General features: G+C 40.1%; 1 protein-coding gene across 5 annotated transcripts in view; it reads right to left on the bottom strand.

The window, feature by feature from the left end:
* The window catches only part of camkk1a (calcium/calmodulin-dependent protein kinase kinase 1, alpha a), an 80,152-nt gene that overhangs the window by 56,209 nt on the left and 5,428 nt on the right, over nt 1-18,515 (bottom strand). Inside the window, exon 1 of one of the 5 annotated variants that reach the window (XM_030069533.1) lies at nt 3,490-3,618. The exons of the other annotated variants lie outside the window; for them this stretch is intronic. The gene's annotated coding sequence lies outside the window, so the exon portion shown is untranslated. Of the gene's footprint in view, nt 1-3,489; nt 3,619-18,515 lie in introns of those variants that run through there. 5 annotated transcript variants of the gene reach the window in all.

An 18,515-nucleotide genomic window follows, 5' to 3' on the forward strand; every position in this document is an offset into this window, starting at 1 on the left:
CATGAGGTCACCAATAAAAATAGTTCATCAAAGGGGTGTTCATTTGTGTTGGTTTTGCAGAATGAGGTTTCTTGCTGTACCTCCTCTGAGGTCCTCAACAAAGAGTGTTGATACATTCAGCAGAGGGCTGAAAGAGGGCTCCAATGTCGTCTTTCAGCTACCTGAACTGAAACACATGCCTATGACTTTGCAGACTTGGAATGAATTGGAATGTTTTCTGTGAATATATACCCCTGCCATACAACTAAGGTATACTAGGCTTGCGGCAGATTGGAACCCAATCTTCTTTCTTTTTCTTCTGGGAGCTAAATTATGAACTGTGAAATGATGTGGTGGGGCTCCACCTTGTTCAACACATCAAGGTTAAAGGCAATCAGCTCCGATTGTTCGCTGATTGTATAAATATTGTGCCAGGACTTGATTGGAAGACAATTTACATTATAACTCATTGAAATGTTTAATCCAACTGATTTTTTGCACTGCACAGACAGCTTTTCAAAGCTGCAAATCTGTATCACTCCCGTTGTGTTTTCCTGTGATGGGCTGTGTTATGAAATCCAAGGCAGCTGATGGATATTGACAAGCTGCTAATTCCTGGAGCTAGAGCACCCATTGATGGACAGTGTCCTGTGGCCACATGGATGCATTATGATTTCCTAGAGAAAATGACACCAAATATGGATTGTATATGAAACAATATCTAGAATATCACTGAGGTAATTTCAGTAGCCTATAGATGATTACCTTAATTATCAGAGTAACAAATTATTACTTTGAGAACATTTATGTTTATTGTGGATTATATTTGATCCAGTAACTTATACCTTTTTATGTTTTTGATGATTCAATCCCCAATCAATATTGTGTTGTTATTATTTTAACCTATGGACTTGGTGAGACATAAAAGGCTGGAGAAGCAGGCATAGAGTGGTAATGTTACTGTCAGCAGCAGGAAGGGATTTTGGCATTCTGGAAATGTAAATTTTGGTAACTTGATTCACCAATATTTAAGTACAAAGACTGCTGCCAGATTTTAGTTTCAATTTCAGAAAATAATCCTGGTTTCTGGCTAATACTGTTAAGCCAACACTGTAAGCTCAGCCAACACGCAGTGTAGCTTCCTTGTTTCCTTTCAGGCCAAGGATCAAATTGCCTTCATCTCTACAGTAGATTTGTTTTCAATTAATGTAACAAAAAACAACAACAACAACAACAACAAAAAAACACATTCTAAAATTATTTCTTGCTTTTACTTCTGTATATTTTGTTGTTGGCAAAGTTGGACTGAGTGTACCTTCCTCCTTTCCTCTCTGACATAACAAGACAATTTTATTTGGACTAGCCGTGAAAACGTGTGGGCCAAAAGACCTGATAACCTGGACATCGCTGCTACATACTGACCTGGGAAATATACCACAAAATAATCTATCCACACTAGAAGTAAATGTCAGCTAATCAAAAGAAAGGCAAAATAGCATATGCCTTCCAAGGGAGTTCAAAGCATGAGCCAGACCTTTGAGCTTTGATCCCTCTTGGGTCTTTATTTCCTTCTACTAATGCCGAGGCAGAGTGCACATATCTGTCTCTTCAATCTATCTGCATTCCAGTGCCTCAGTCACTGCTTGGCCTGACAGATGTCTGGGCCCTGATCAAAGCCTCACTGAAGACCCAGGAGGACCATTGTGTTAGATTACAGCACTAAGGCGAGCATGGTACTGATGCCTGTATTAGAACCTGACAGCTTGATTTCCACACTGCATACATATTCACTTTTATTTACTGTATACATGTCTACACACATACATACATACATATGTGTGTGTGTGTGTGTACAAGACCATGCCAGGTATTTCTGTACTAGGCAGCTAATAACCATTCTCCTGATAATCGATATCTTAAACATTACTGTTCTCATGACTAGGAAATTGGACACTATTACAAGGGTTACCCCCCAATTTTATTCTTGGCAGGGTGGAAACAGCTTTTACACAATAAAATCATGACAAAACTCTCCATTAAAGCCCTTGCTAATGAATATTATTTTAGGTGGTTAGTCGAAAACAAAATTTTAGTGCAGATTTGACAGAAGGTTTTTTTTGTACCTGTGGTAAGGTAGGAACCTTTATGTAACACTGACTGATATTAAATAAAAGGCTGACATCTATCGGATACATAAGCAGACAGATACATCAGTCTCAACCTTCCTCAGTGCAGAAGGTGCTTATGAATAAAGAACACTTTTTTCCCCCTGGAGCGTCAGTCTCCTTGGGCTCACAGGTTGACCCATTCGGTTACCATTCTGTCACTTCTCATCTCACTCAAAAGGGAGGATGTACCACATTAGGTGCTGGGTGACGGTGGAGGGGAGGGAAGAGGCGATAGCCCAGCAGGGATGTCAACCAGCTTTTCCTGACAGACGGTGGAGCAAGCCTAGCCAAGTCAAGTAACCATAGGGAAGGGACAAAAAAAAAAAAAAAAAAAAAAAAAAGAGAAAACAAGAGAGGGTAAGCAAACAGGGAGAGGAAGCATATCTTGAGGCTGCTGGAACAACAGATAGAGGAAATAGCTACGAACTGTGAAAGCAAGAAATACAGGACATTTTGTTACATACAGTGCATTTTTACTGTCCTGGACATATTATTCATAGAAGTGACATCTGAGCCTGAATGACCACATCAATACCTGAATTGGCCCCTGACTCAGTGGTAAATCAGCACCAGCACTTGTGGACAGGAGAGTATGACCGTGATCATGCTGCTCAAAACATGTTCCTATACAAAGACTTTTGGTCTAGTCCTGTCTCTTACAGTTTCATTTTTCTTGCAGAAAAAAATCTAACATGGGGAGAAAATTTCACCTGCTTGGTTAGAATCTTAGGAAACATTTTTGTGTATTTTTTTTTTTTTTTTTTTTTTTGCATTTATTTCTGAATATTTGCTACTGCTGTCATTGTGAAATAGTGCTGAATATTGCTGGATGATTAAAACATTTTTTTTGTTGTTGTTGTTGAAGCTCATCTCAGTCAGCAAAACAGCCTCCTTGAAAATGAGCTTCAAAACCAGAGGAACACTGTACTTGCAGCACTTTGCAGCCATATACACTTTCCAATGTGTTCACCTGTCACAGACTAATCCCTGGAACTCTTTAATTCAATCCTCAGGATTAGCTGGCAACTGTAGGGGACACAATGAATAGCATTATCCATGAACCGGTTAACCTGATAGCCAATCAATATGACAACAATGTGAGGTGATGGAGAAAAGCAGGCGCCTCTGGTCCACCTAGTGAACACAGACCAAGCCAAGAGAGGGTCCATGTCTGAGTAGCCATCAATCTGACTGGACAGAATCAGACCCTAGGAGAATCCCAACCAAATCCAGGTCTACCCTCTCTGAAGCTGGCTGCCTCAGGCAATAAGTACAGGATTACACTGGATAGAAGTGTGCAAACTGGCAAGTTGGATGAGCCAATTATGTCTCCTCTACTCACACTGAGAAATACTCTGGAGTTTCCAGCATGGCTGACCTTCCAAGAATCCCAGAAATGTCCCCTGACAAAGGACCCTCTAACAAGCACCGACCAGGCCAGGAGCACCCCTCCAGAGGACAGAGGGAAACAGACCTGCACACTTATCTCCAGGGGAGTGGAGTGACTTTGCGGTGAATTGGGGCGGAGCTTGACAGTGGCTCCGCCCTCTGTCCCTGTCACACTACTCAGGCAAGTCCAGTGGCATGACCAGCTAGAGCTACTAGCTGATCATCTATTTTTAGAAGGGGTTAGCCCCGGGCCGGGGAAGAAGTGAGGAATGGATAGTGAGAGAGAGAGAGAGTGAGAGAGTAGGAAGTATATCATACAGACTGCCAGTTCTCACAAGTCTATCTAGATGGTGCTTTTGAATTTTACTGCTTAATTCTAAACTCAGCAGAGCCATATCTGCTCAGACTGCATGAGGTACAAAATCTGTGATGATGTGACCTGTGAAGGATTAATCTGTCGCTGCTAAAAATCTTTTCTGTCAGTCCCCCCATGGAGTGATACTTGTTCCCTCTAAATCCCTCAGAGTGGCACAATAGCCCAGTGATCCCTATTCCTTCTGTCTGGTCATGTAGCAGGCGGGATGCCAGGGTGGACCCGATGGCCTTACATCGACGACGACTGCGGCTTACTCTTGTCACATGGACCGCTTCAGTATTTGTCCAGCTCTCTGTTGGGGCCAACAGCCAGAAAACAAGACCGGCATTTATCACGCATTACACTGCAATAAGTGCTATATTTTTATCAGCAGATATGCTGCATTTATTTTAGGTTGGATTAGGAGACTGATTATGGATTATGGATGAGTGTGTGGCTTACATAGCCAAGATTCAAAAAGATTTCAAGTGAAACAAATACTGAAATAAAAATCACACCCTCATAGCCAAAATGAAAGTAAATGAGACTGTTCTACAAATGAATGACTCATTCCTACAACTGCATTTACGGCGTCTTCAATAAATCACTACCTTAAGTGTTCTTGTAAGCGCTGAAAGGATAAAACCTTTTATTTTAAGTGGTTTGTCATGTGACTGGTTAGTTAACAGTGGGAAATATGTTAGGCAATTAAAATATCTGGTTAAGATTAAAGAATGACTTTGGTTGCTTTAGATAAAAGGTAAACTTCCTTTGATAGAAGAAATCTTTAAGGTATAACTTTGGGAATCAAACTCTGGGGGTTAGAGTTGAAGGCAAATATTTACACCTTTCATGGTGGGAAAATGTATTTTCCAAAAATTTAAGTCAGTAAAACGTTTCAACCCTAAATGTGTGTGTGTATGTTTCCATGTCTAACAAATGTGACTCAGAAGAAAAAAAAGTGTCTACCATCTCCTACATTTGAGGTGTTTTCTTGTCTTAACTGTTAATAACTTACTTGAATGTCTAACTTCGCAGTATTGTTTACTGGTGTATTTTTATTTTGTTTTATTGTAATTTGTTATTAATTGTGTTTTGCTTTTTCATGTACAGCACTTTGTAACTTTGTTTAGGTCCTACACAAATAAAGTTATTATTATAAAAAATGGGAAAAGGAGTGTGTATGAAGCTGAGCTGATTCTGATCATAGTGTGATGTCTAGAAAGTGATATGGGTCTTAATACGATGTCCATGCCCTTTGACAGCGGTTAATGATCCAATGAATACAATTAGTCACATAATTACAGTTGTTACTTGCAGTTATACTGCAGCATAACACGAGCAATCACTGCAGCAATCTGACCTGGCATCAGGGTTTCTGCTACAGTTTGATTCACAAATCATCATCATTTTCCACTTTCTCCTGTTGCAGAGCTTCTGCTTATTGATGAACTGTGTTTCTAAATATTGTTACTCCAAAAAAGTCATGAAAAGAACTTTGCTCAAGCTATTCTATAATTCACAACATTCAAGCTCAAAATAAAAATCCATTTCAGAGCTGTTATCTGGGTGGAGCAGGTCTCTAAAATGTGCATTTGGTGGTTCAACCAGACAGAAAACAAATATGATACCCACTCAGGAACAAAGCTAGACCTCAGGTTGTGTTCTTTGTTTGGGGAAAGGTCACTGTCGGAGAACTAAGCAGGCATAGCCATTAGCAAGCTCACGGTATCACAGATGGAGCAAATGTTTAGCCCAGCAGCCCTTCCATGACTCATTCTAATCTCTTTTCCCTCAAAAAAAAAAAAAAAAAAAAAAAAAAAAAATTTGCTCCACACTGAAGACAGCAGGAATCACAATTTACCATTTCACAGCTTATTTGATTAAAATCGCTCAGTAACATGTCTAACGGCGAACAGAACATACTGACACTTGCATATATAATTTGTTGATGTGACACTGGTGTGAACATGATAAATGTGTTTACTGCCCCAGGGAACTCTCAAAAGTTTCAATCAAATGTAGTTTAAAAAGTAGGTTTCCACTGGCTTAACAACATTCTGTCATTATTAACCCTTTACTTTTAACCCTGATTTTCCCTTTGAAAAAACTTCAGGGACACATTTTCCCATATTGTCCAATGCCACATGCATTGACACCTAAGCTGCCATTGTTTGATGGCTGCAGCATTACATCAAATAGATGTATTGGTAACCCTAACCCTAACCTTTCCCTGTCATTCAGAAGAATATATGTGATTTCTTGGGATAAAGGGACAGATTAAATAAGATTATTCTTCTTTCTGCTCCCTTTCATTCAAGATCTAGGAATATTTGTATTTATATTAAATTGTTCTTTTCTTTTATAAATGAATGAAATAAACAATAAATAAATAAATAAATACATTTGGTATCTTTGAAAACCATGGGATATCCACTAGAATTTAAAATAAAGTTCTGTGGGCTTGAACAGAGCTACACAGCACAATAAATAAATAAACAAACAAATAAATAAACAATTCCCTTGGTTGAGTCTGGGAGTTTCTTAACGGGAGGAGATGTTGTAGTAATTGCTTGTCTTCACTACTGGGTGCAAACCAAACCATTTGAAATAATAAAATCAATTAAAATTCAAGTATAATACAGCTTGACAAGCAAGACAGTGCCAACCAAGAGCAGAACTGCAACTAACTATCCAAGAAAAAAATTACAATGTAATGAAGAGCAAAATGCTCCATTTATACAGGATAGAGCTAGCTGACTGTCTTTCACCTCTCTCTGACAGCAACCACTGACACACGGCAGCAGTTTTTCAGAGCCCTCATCCGATGTGCCAGTTTGGTTTTTCTTCCTGGAGCACGAGGGGTAGATTCTTGTTGAGAAATACAAGCATTCCAGCCCCCTCAGCTGTCAGCCTCTTTCTCCATTCATCAATAATGTTCGCGGCTGTGCTGAAGAGTCTCTTATTCCTCATGCTAGTGCAAGGCACAGAGAGAAATTTAGATGCAGTAGCTGCCAGGAGAGGGGAGCCGAGGTTGGTCGATTCTCCAGCATTGTATTGCATTTGAGGAATCGTTTGCTGAAATAGGGCGCTCGCTTGCTCAGACGTGGTTGGCCCGGGATCAGGTTCTGCTTCTCACTCCTCCAGGATTTCATGAAAAAGACTACCAATGCTGCTCTTTCATGTGCTTCCAGCATCCACACATGGTGCCTCTTCGACGGGCTTACCACAAGAAGGCTCACGAAGAATTAGCAAAGGATGTCATATAGAGAAACCGAGGGGTGGGGGGTAATGTCAGCGATAGAGCTCTAACATAGTCATAGTGCAGCACTGGTTTCTCTCTCCAAGCGCTTTCTCCAGAACTCACTGAAATGGCAAAGTCAACTTGCCAGGTCTGATTCCTCCATCAGTAACATTATGCAGCCACTGCTACGCACCAACAGGCCATCCAGATCTGCACATATAATTTACAATATAAAGACTTTTAAAGAAATAGTTAACCCCAAAATACAGAAAATATATTTCCCCACTTTGCCCTATTGCAGTGTGTCTATCCAGATTGTTTCTGTGCAGTTTAGTGAGGGTTCCAGACTGTTTTCCTTCACCCCAATACAATGGAGCTGCATGGGTATTGTGTTGGGGAGCTCAACGCATCAAAATTGTACAGGAAAAACTTTTACAAACTGCATCTTACAAACAATGACATAGACCTGACATGATCCACTGCCTTGGGTGCATAGTTTCAGTAAGAACTATTTCCTACCAAACAACACCAACAGACAGTATTTATCTGCCTCTAATTTGTAATTGCTGGCAAAGGACTGATTGTCATGTGTAAAGTTTTGATGGTCTGAGCTCCATAAACTAATACCCATCCAGACCTACCACACTGAGGTGCCAGGAGACATAGAAGATCATGGAAACCTCACCAAATCACACACAAACTATCTGGATGGAAAGACTGAACTTGTATTTTGCCTAAACTGTTCCTGTAACTATACAGGCATGGACATAACCGATTTACTGATTCATGAAGAAGCTGCATTGTGCTGCATTCCCTATCGTGTGCAACACAAAGCAGCCCCTCTCACTTAGGCAGATCAGGCACATGCACACCTTTCACAAAAAATTAAAGGAGTATCAGTTAAAAAAAAAACAGCAATAAATAAATTTGTTTTAAAAAACAAACTAATTAATAAAAAACAAAATTGAAAAAAAAAAAATCACATGAAAGCTATAGTTATGTTTAGTATAGTTATATTTACATGCTTTCCAGTGTTTACAGGCGTGGCTGCAGTCAGATGCTTGTGAAAAGCATCTGACTGAAACCTGAAGAAATTCACTTTAATCCTTCTCAAAAACATGGGAAAAAAGCTGATCAACAAGTTAGAAAGAATGACCTGAAAAACAGCAAAAGAAAAAGATCAGAAAATAAGCAAAAAACAAACAAAAAATCTGTCAGGTTAACAATAAGGTTGTTAATCTATTCATGGTAAAACACAAGGGCCAACAAATGATTTTTTGCCTGAGGCCCCCAAAATGTGTGGACACAGCACTAGCAAAATTACCATCTCAAATCTGAAGCAAAAAAAAACAAAACAAAAAAAAACACCACCACCTGCAGCTACACTCCACAGTACTCTTATTTTAACAGCTTGCTGGCTGGCACATCTGTGGACTCTGAGGTGCAATAGAAAAGTACCAGTGAGTGTGTGGGCATTCGCAGGAGATCAGAAAGACAGGTGGGTAGTTCAGAATTGAAAGTGAAAGCGTAAAGGTGTGAAAGTGGCTTGCATGGCTGTAGACCACGCTTAAAATGAAACAAGCTGAGAGGCAGCCGCATCCCTCGCTACTCCTACTGTCCTCTTGTCATTGCCCTTCTCTGACTTTTCCATCACATAACTGTCAGGAAAATGTGCCAAGCACCCCCTGAGATCACCTTCTCTGTGCTTAGGATGGATACCCAAAGGAGCCCAGAGTGACAGTTTGCCACAGAGGAAATGTTGGCTTGTGTAGGTTTTGGATGGCACACAGACAGGCCCCTCTAGAGAGTGATAGGTAGACTGAACAGACGGCCACAAAGTCAACCCAGCCATTAGCTAGTTCAGTCAGCACAACTGCCATGGAAATAACAGCACAGCACGAGGGTCGCACACCAGAACCACATCTATAACATGTAGGAATAAAAGTGCGTACAGCAACACCATCCCCAACAAATGATGTTAAATGAATTGTAGTGGAGCAATAAGGAGAATGTATATGATCTCATTTTTCTTGGCTGACAGACAATTAAACAACCCCTGAGGCCAATCAGTGTCATTTTGAAAATTCTGAAGCAAAGCAATGACACGCAGCATTTTGAAAAAGTTTCCTTACAAAAGTTTCCTTCTGCCGTGCATGACAGATGAACCGACAAAGTGGGGCTCATCCATAGCCGGTCCCTGAATTCCATCATCAGGGACAATGGTGCACTTGGTTGAGTCTGACAGTTTTATTCCTTCGCTCCTTGCATTCTGATTCTCCTGAAAACTTAGCCTGAAGCAGATTCAAACATAGAGGAAAACATTTGGTGCCATATTGTATAACAACGTCACATGCGTATTACGTTATGTATCTGCTGGTGACAGTGCTCCACTGAAGATACATCACACTTACACCGAGTGAAAGATTCAAACCCAAGATACTGTACCATTGTTTTATGGCTGCAGCATTACATCAACTAGAAAACAACTACACGTTCTGTACATCATTTTATACGCATTACACTGTAATTAAGCAGTGCATATTTGGTGTCTATGGAAATTCATTCTTGGATCTCAATAGAAATTGAGTTTGAACAAAGCCTGTTCACACAGCACATATTTGTAAAGATGATCCCACTGATGGTTTTAAAAGGAAGAGGTTTTATGGCTGTTGCTTGTCTTTACATCATTACTGGTGAATGATTAATATAAAAACTGGGACAGCCAGAAACCCCCCTACATGTGCCAGCCGATGCTCCTATCACTTGATAACACCATCAATCCAATATATGAAACAGAGTCAAACAAGCATTCAAGATCACTTCAGTTCTTGTTAGATGAGTCTAGAGCAGTTACAATATCAAATCAGATTTGAGTTACATTGCGACTAAAGATCCAATACTGACCTATTCAAAGTCAAAAAAACATGGATGTGCTCCACTATCAAGGTGCAAACAGAGCTTTGCCATCTAAGTAGGTCTAAATACTGAATAAAGCAAAGGTAAATATTTATGGGTACTTTCCTTTGTTGACTGTGGCTTTACTTGAGGATTTTATTAACTTAACCTGCATAGAGGTTAGCCATGCTTTTACAATACATATGTCCTTATAAATGAAATTAATGATGGTTCTCAGTGGGCATCTCCTTCATGCTGAAGGAGTCGGTCTCCCATAAACAGGCTAATGAGAATGAAGGAGAAGAGCATGTGGGGTGATGTGCAGACCAGCACTTTGCTGAGGTTAACTAAAAGATCTGAGAACCCCTGAGTCCTTACCGGTCGTGCTTTGAATAATGATGGATGATAAGCAGGCGTACAGTAGGTATGAGCCTGGCCTAATACAAACTAATGAGGACCTCTCAGGGTATTCATGTATCCACAGACTGCAATGCAACACCAATGAATCCCTGTAACCCACTTGTCACACTTGAAGTTGAAGAATTAATCCTTGCTTTACCACTCCCCGGCACTTGGAATATGATGCAAGAGCGCAACATGAGCAGTGTGATCCAGTCACAACAGTGCACATTTGCTAATACATGGGCTGTGATACTGTATGCACAGCAAGTGGCAGATTATACTCTAAAATGAGAAAGGATGCTCAGTATTCAGCATCAGTGTTGGATAATATTCCTGTAAAAGTAAGGTTACTTCAATTAAACGTAACTTGTTACATTATAGCATTATCTATTGAAAAAGTAACATATTGGAGTACTTCAAGTGACGCCTGAAGGTTAGGTTCTTCATGACGCCTTGCACATGTTGATCATTGTTACTTAACAGTGTATTCAATGTATCCATATTCAATGCATAACCATCTATGGCCCATAATTAACTATGCAGGGTAATAACAGGAATGACAGTTGCTATTAAAGGATTCAATACTATGTGCACAAACAACAACAAGGGATTTTATTCTTATTTGTTTTCGCACCTACAATAGAATCAGACTAAATAATAATGTAAAGTAATGGCTTGCTTATTTGAAGAAGTAACTACTTGATTACTCGATTTGAAAAACTAGCACTAACACAAAAAAGTCATCTGGGGACTATAATGCATTTCTTCCTACCCCCAGCACTGATCAGCATTAACATGGTATGCATGCATCAGACTTATTATTAATATTGAGCAGGGCTGCCTCACTGCTCTTCAGAATGTTTCAATATATGTTGCAGTGGCAAAATTTACCTCTAGTGTAGAATGGCTACATCGCATATGAATTTTCTTCTTTATATAAAACAACAGGCAAGGTCGTCATTTCAAGGGATTTAAAATACATAAGTCTGATGTTCATTGTGAACAGCCGCTTGAAAAAATAAAAGTAGAATTCAGTATATTTTGTGATTCATCTATGTTTTTTTTTGTGGGGGGTGGGGGGGTGGTGGTGGAGGGGGGGTGTCTTAAATTATCTGTTTGTCTACCCCAAATGAGCATCCTGCTGGAGGCTGTCCATGTTGTTGTGGAAAATTTCAAAGTTGAAAACATGCAGAGGGCCACATGTGTGCATGAGAACTGAATTAAGCATCACTACTGCATGTGGTGTTTAATTGAAGGCCCTCCTTGCCTCCATGTAGAAAAGATTCATCATTGCAAGCTGGTTCAGAGCTGGTATGTGACAAGACAGAGCTGGTAAGCAACAGAGAGCCAAAACCAAGACGGAGATTCAGAAAAGGTTTGCAAAAGCATCACAGGATAGGACGAGATGTTTTCTTACATCATGGGGATTGACTGACACAGAAAGGACTGCGCACCAGGAGTGTAAGAGCGCAGTGGTAACCCTGCACACTGATTGACTGACACAGACCATGGAACAAAGGACTTCAGCCAGATTTGAAAACATGAGATCTACTTTAGCCTGATGATCCACCGGGATGCCCTTCTGACAGTAATCTGACATAATATGCGCATGAACGCACATGTGAACAGGTAGGCGTCAACAGGAATGTGAATGAGAAGACAAAGTGTGGGAGCTTACAGTGCAATCTCCACACAATACTCTTTACACACCCAAACAAGACAGAAGATAAACACCACTGAGCACAAATAATAATGTCCTTTATCTCACTTCAGAGGTGTACACATTTACCCTGCTTTCTGTTCGCTATTTCAACTCTCAAGGAGAGCTCGCCTGCTATATAAGTGTATGGAAGCAAACTTTATATTTTGAGTTTGTGAACTGATGTTCACAAATAATTTCACAGCCTGCAGTTGTATACCTTTTTTGTGCATGTAACAAAAAACTGCATGGATGTATCTGTATGTGTGAACTTTTCTCATAAAGTCAATGTGGTTTCACAAAGACTAAGATACGGACACACACCTTTCCTACCTTTGTGTGAAACACTGAAGTTACAAGCTACAAAATACAAGCACAAATTCTAACCCTGTTTTTACACCTGAGCTGACCAGCCGCTCAGCGCGTTGCCCGCTGCCCACAGACAGTCAGTTTTACCATCCAATCAGAGGAGGTCAAACTGTCCAATCAGCGCAAGTAGAGGTCTCTGCAGAGATTACTGTTGGCAGTCTTACAGCAGCAGGTGTAGATGTGGTTGGCTGGAATTTACATCACTTTGAATTAGAATCAAAGGGGCGCCACAGCAGAAACTATTTTCATGCAAATAATTTTAGTGTAAATGATGGCAAGTTAAGCTGATTTCCTTTGCACCTTCATGGTATTCATGCACTACACTGAATATTTAATACCACATTTCTTTACTTGGATAGCCCACATCATACCTAACACTACATTAAATTAAGAGACAGATCTTGAAGCTAATGCCAGCCAAACACTGCAAAGTCCTTGCAAATGATATGTTTCAGTCTCGTATCCGATCTTAATGGCATGAATGTCGAACACGTTTCATCCCAAACCACCCTAATCTGTCTCAATTGTGTTGAATGAGAGCTGAGGCTTCAAAAGTACAATAAACAACTGTGTTTAGCAAATTGGCCATATTCTCTCACTAAACTATAGTGGATAAGTGGGTTTATTAAGTAACTTACTCTTTGATTGTTGATGCGTCAAAAATAAGAAGGCTCTGGTGAATGAATAAGTTTAATGGACTGTGTAAATTTTATTACTACTGCTGCATTTACATCAGTGTAGTAAAGACATTACCCTTTGTTTTTTCTGTAAAGAGTGCATTTGCATGATACAGATCAGGCAGGCACAGGGGATTGGGAAGCTCCAGAAATAATACAGTGTTTTGTAAGCATAGCCCCAGTGTTAGAGCCCTCTGCTTCCAAATATCTCCAAATGGTGAGAGTTGAGACACTGAAAACTTTTCCTCATAGCACATAACAACTCTACAGGGGGCAGGCAGAGCCTTAACCACTGTGCTGCCATGACCACACAATTTCTATGCCCCTTTGATGTGTACAAGTCTGCAGAGTACCAAAAATACTGACCCACCTGGCTAGTGACTGAAGTCAGTTGAGCACAGAGGTGAGTGTATGTGCAGCTACATTTCTTTTTCTGTTGTTTCTCCGACAACATAATACACAGTTGCAGTCTGGGTTGCGATGGGAAGAGATGGGACTCCCACTGCTGTTATCGTTTACAGTCATATGTCAACCCAAGTGCTGTCTTAAAGCACGCTGAGGCCCAGCCCTTGGAGCCATTTGTAGGACCACAACCAGGATCACAGCCTCCCCTCTCAAGCGCCACTATCAACAAAATCCAAAAGAGGTGGGCCACACAGCTAAACTTAACTCTAACTCTGAAAATGTACATTCCCTTTTTTCTCACTGGGATCCAACTTAAATTTATAGAGCCGTATACACTGAGTCTGTCTCTTTTCTCTCTGTTTATCTCTAGGTTTTCTGCAGATATTGCAAACAAGCCTCCTGAACTGGCTGGAGGAGGGTGTGAAGCCGTGAAATGGTAATATAGATATTGCTGAGTTTTAATAGCCAGCTATACTTTGACCTGAGTTATGTTTTCATTTGTATGTTGTGGATACAATATGTTCTCTCTTGGCTGCTTGACAATGCTATAAGCAAGAAGGATGATGGTGAAGTAGCGTATGTGGGCTCCACGGTTTTACAAAGAAAAGACTTCATCACTCTGCCAAACCCATGTGAAGTGGAAGGAAATTTAATAATTAGACACACACATACAAATCACAATAATATAAACCACCAAGGCAGATAAGTGTTTTTTTAAAATTTGAATTTGTTTTTTACAGATGCTAATTTCCTGCTTGTTTGTGTTTTAAAAACGTGTTGAATGAACAGGGGCGTGTATTCGGCAAATAGCAACTTTACTCTGACCTGACTGCCACAGGTGTGTGTTTAAATACACCAGACTCTTACCTAAATCATGTTTGTCTGTCCATCTATCTGCTACTGTGGGCAGTGAGGATGCTCTGCTCCCTCCATCCTGGAAACCTGGTCACTGGATTCTCAAAGTTTGTGTAAAGAAGGTGATGGTGGTCTGTTCTTCTGCTGGATAATTTCTCACAGCGGTTAGGATCTTTTAGGCGCATGTGTATAAACTTCAGAAATGGAGACTGTTCTGACAAAACTACCTCCCTATTTGCCATAATTTCCATCTGCTAGACAGATTTGCATAGTGAAAGCAAAGCTTTGAGACAACCAAATAGTAATGATGTGATTCTTCCTTAACCCTCTGAACCCCAAGCAGTTTTGGGGCGTTTTCTGCTCCCCTCACGTTTTGGCTCACTGTGGGCTTATTTTTCACTGCAATTACAAGTGCTGCACCTCTATGGAAACAGCACAGTTGTGGCTATCACCTGAAGCCATTCAAAAATGTCTTTCACACAGTATGAAAGAGTTATAGTGCCATAAATAATGAAAAAATAAAAAGGGCAAACTGATTTTTTTGGATAATTTATTTTACAAAAATCGAGAAAAACTGGAATAAATGTACAGAACATTTTTTCAGGTGCCCACAAGTGTCACTGATCCAGGAAAAAAAAAGTAGGGCTTCACATGATGTATTTCCTGAAATATTAACATTTTTCCAACCTGTATAAGCTTAGGCGTTTTTACTGCCTTGCCCCCTTCCATGTTACTACTGTTGCCAACACACTGAAATTCAGTGAATTTTTGTCACACGACTGTTGGGCTCACCTGAATCAATCAAGATGTCTCAGATCCGCAGAAGACCGCAGAATTTTTTGTTTTTTGAATGATCTGGATTGAGTAAACGACTATTTTTTGGCGAATTGTTGAATGAAGCATGTATAATAAAATTATTCGAATGAAAATCGCTTTTTTAGCCTTAGTTTCGTCCTTTTTTCTACCGCTAAACCGAAGTCGGACATGTTGCATTCAGGGACCGTCGGAAAATTCAAATTCCGACGAAAAAATAGGTTTTTAAAGCTTCCAGCTATGATAAACGGTTGAATTTTGGCGATTTTTTAAAAAATACATGTCTTTCTATCCCGCCCGCGGGTTTGGGGTTCAGGGGGTTAACATATGCTCTATGCAATTCTGCATATTTCATAATTCAAAGAAAAAAAAATTGAAGCTTCTTTTATGTCCACTGACCTAATTTGTCTGATTGTCGGTTATTGTGAATTGCACTAACGGCGAATTAAAACTGACTTCTCATTTAATCAACGTATTAAGGATGATAGAAGTGAAGTTTTGCAAGAAGTGAATCTTTTGAAGATCCAAGCTGAAATGCAAAAGGCACACAATATAAAACTCATACTTGTGGTATGAGGTTTATATTGTATTGATGTAAATTAATTAATCACTTTTGGTGTTTGTGTTAATATTTATTGTATATCTAAAATATGGAGCAATGTTTCATGGTTAAACAGCGATTTTGTGAAAGAGTAACATCTCTTTTGTGCCAGCAGTAATTAAGGCTTATCTGGAGCAGAGTATAAAATGCTGCCCATTTCTCATTCTGGCTCTGCTGCTGATGGAGGCAACACAAGCTCCACAGCCACCCCGTGTTTTGTCTTTTTATGTAATTGTAATTTTGTCGGGGTGAATAAATCAGCAAATGATTGATCTGCACCATGCTTCACCTCGGCCTTCATCAGTTAGCTGTCCAGCTGCTCAGTGGTCATCCTTCACACGAGGAAGACAGCATAAACTCAGCATGATGTGCATCATATCCTGTTAGTGCATGATGAAGTGCTGCTCTCTCTAGCCCGTACACACTAACATTACAAATAACATGCATTTCTTTTTAGCCCCTACCTTACCTGGCATACAGATTTTTATTTTTATTACTCTGTTTTACTCCATCCTACCCTACTTTCCCTGATTGGACACTTTGTCCTCCACTGATTGGATGGTAAAACTTGCATGCTGATTGGATAGTCAGTGGGAAGAGTGCTGATTGGCTAGTCAGCTATGGCGTGAAAACTGGATCAAAATTTGTGCTTGTTGTTTGTAGCCTGTAATTTTCGCGTCACATGCAAAGGTAGGAAATTTGTGTCTCTCAGCCGGTGTGAAACCTCATTGTTGAAAATAGTCCTGACTAACTTTAATTGCACATGCACAAATATTTCTACATCTATGAAATTTTTTTACACATTCAAATTACATGTGTGCACAAAATCTTTTCACTTGAGCGTAAAATATTTCTATGGTTACAAAACTTTATTTCACCATTTTGTGAGTGTGATTTTTTTTTTTTTTTTTTTTGTTAAACACAGTTCACACACCCATGTACATGCACATGCATACTTTTTTTTTTTTTTAACATGCACACAAAAGGTGACATACAACTGCAGGCTGTGAAATTACTTGTGAACATTGTTTCACAGGCTCAAAATGTAAATGACCCTTATTTGCTTCCATATAAATGAGGGTGTACTGGTGGGTTGATCAACGTCTCAAAATGTTGCAAGCACACACACTGGGGATGACTCAGCGAAGTCCTGGCTGTGGCGCTCCATAAACACAGCTTAAGAGTTTCTAGGAATCAAAGGCTGATTCCACAGAAGACGTGGCTGATACAGTGCACACCGTGTCACTGAAACACCAGGTACAGCTGCAGCTCTTTTCTCACAACTGCAACATGAAAGGCTGTCAGACATCAAACAAAGTGCTCTTTGCAATGGATTCCAGAGGGCTGAGTGTCTTACCACTTCAGACTAGAAAACAGACTTCAATCGCGCATCACCAGTAGTCTTACATCTCGGAGGGAAACTGTTCTGCCTATTTGTATTGTTCACCTGCAAATAGTTTCAGAACACAAGGCCGAGCTTGCTGTAGCCTAAACAATGGACCACTGAAATCTGATTTCTCATTTTTCCCCACGGCAGGCAGCACTGCCACCATGGGCTTTGCATGACAAATTCAGGTCCCCGGGGTCGTGTACCACAGTGTGTACCACATATCAAGGCTGAGTTTTTACGGCAGCGGCCCGGACCCTCTCCTGCATGTCATCCCCTCTCTCTCCTGCATTTCCTGTCTCTCTCCGCTGGCACAGTCAAATAAAACAGAAATGCCAGAAAAAAAGAAAAAAATTCAGGTCGCCCACTCACTCACTTACTCATGGACGATCTGTGGGATGCATGCACAGTACGCCAAACCTGCCCCGGCTTGATTGCCAAGCTGGTACAACCAGGAAATACCATGAAATTGATAATCTATCCATGTAAAAACTTTTCAGAAAATGTCTTACACTAATATTGTTCATGTTATGCAGCATTTTGAGTTGGTCTTATTCATTTTTCAAAAATAAAACATTGTGTAAATAAAACAACCAGCAGCGCAGGGACAACGTCACTTGTGATCGCATTCAGTCACATAGGGTATCTGCTGTAGGGGGATCTCCCTAAGCCAGAGGCTGGCAGCAGTGGGAAATTTTCCGGTGCATTGTCGAGACAAAGAAAGTCACACATGGACGTTTAGTAGGACAAATACATTGTATACAATCAGAAGACTCCAACTCCAATTATTATATGTTCCTCTGAGTCACGGTCATACACTGATTTTTCTTTAATTTCTTTAAAATGTAGACTATGACACACACAAAAGTGCAAAAAGACACAACAAACAAATAAAATGAACAAAATATAGCACTGCCACTCTGAGATGTAAATTATGTTCTGCCAAGTGTGATTCCACTTCACATAAAGTGTCAGAGAATCAGCAGGTAGTGTGATGTGTGCAAGTGCTGCTCACTAGATGTGACAGAGGGCTCCTTCGGGTTGGACTGTTTGTGTTTCCACCAGCCCACCTTTGAATTATATTGGAGAAAAGTGCTGCCTGAAAATTGAGAGGTATGTAACCCTGCAATTAAATAATGTATTTATTAAGGTGAAAAAATTACAGCTGTGCTAAAAAAAAAAAAAAAAAAAAAAAAATTCATGAAGCTAAGTACTGTGATACCATTTTTTGTACAGATTCTGCAGTCCCTTGTATCATTGATGTACTTCATTTTTTT

This window comes from Myripristis murdjan, chromosome 14 (genome assembly GCF_902150065.1).
Source record: "Myripristis murdjan chromosome 14, fMyrMur1.1, whole genome shotgun sequence".
Classification (NCBI taxonomy): domain Eukaryota; kingdom Metazoa; phylum Chordata; class Actinopteri; order Holocentriformes; family Holocentridae; genus Myripristis; species Myripristis murdjan.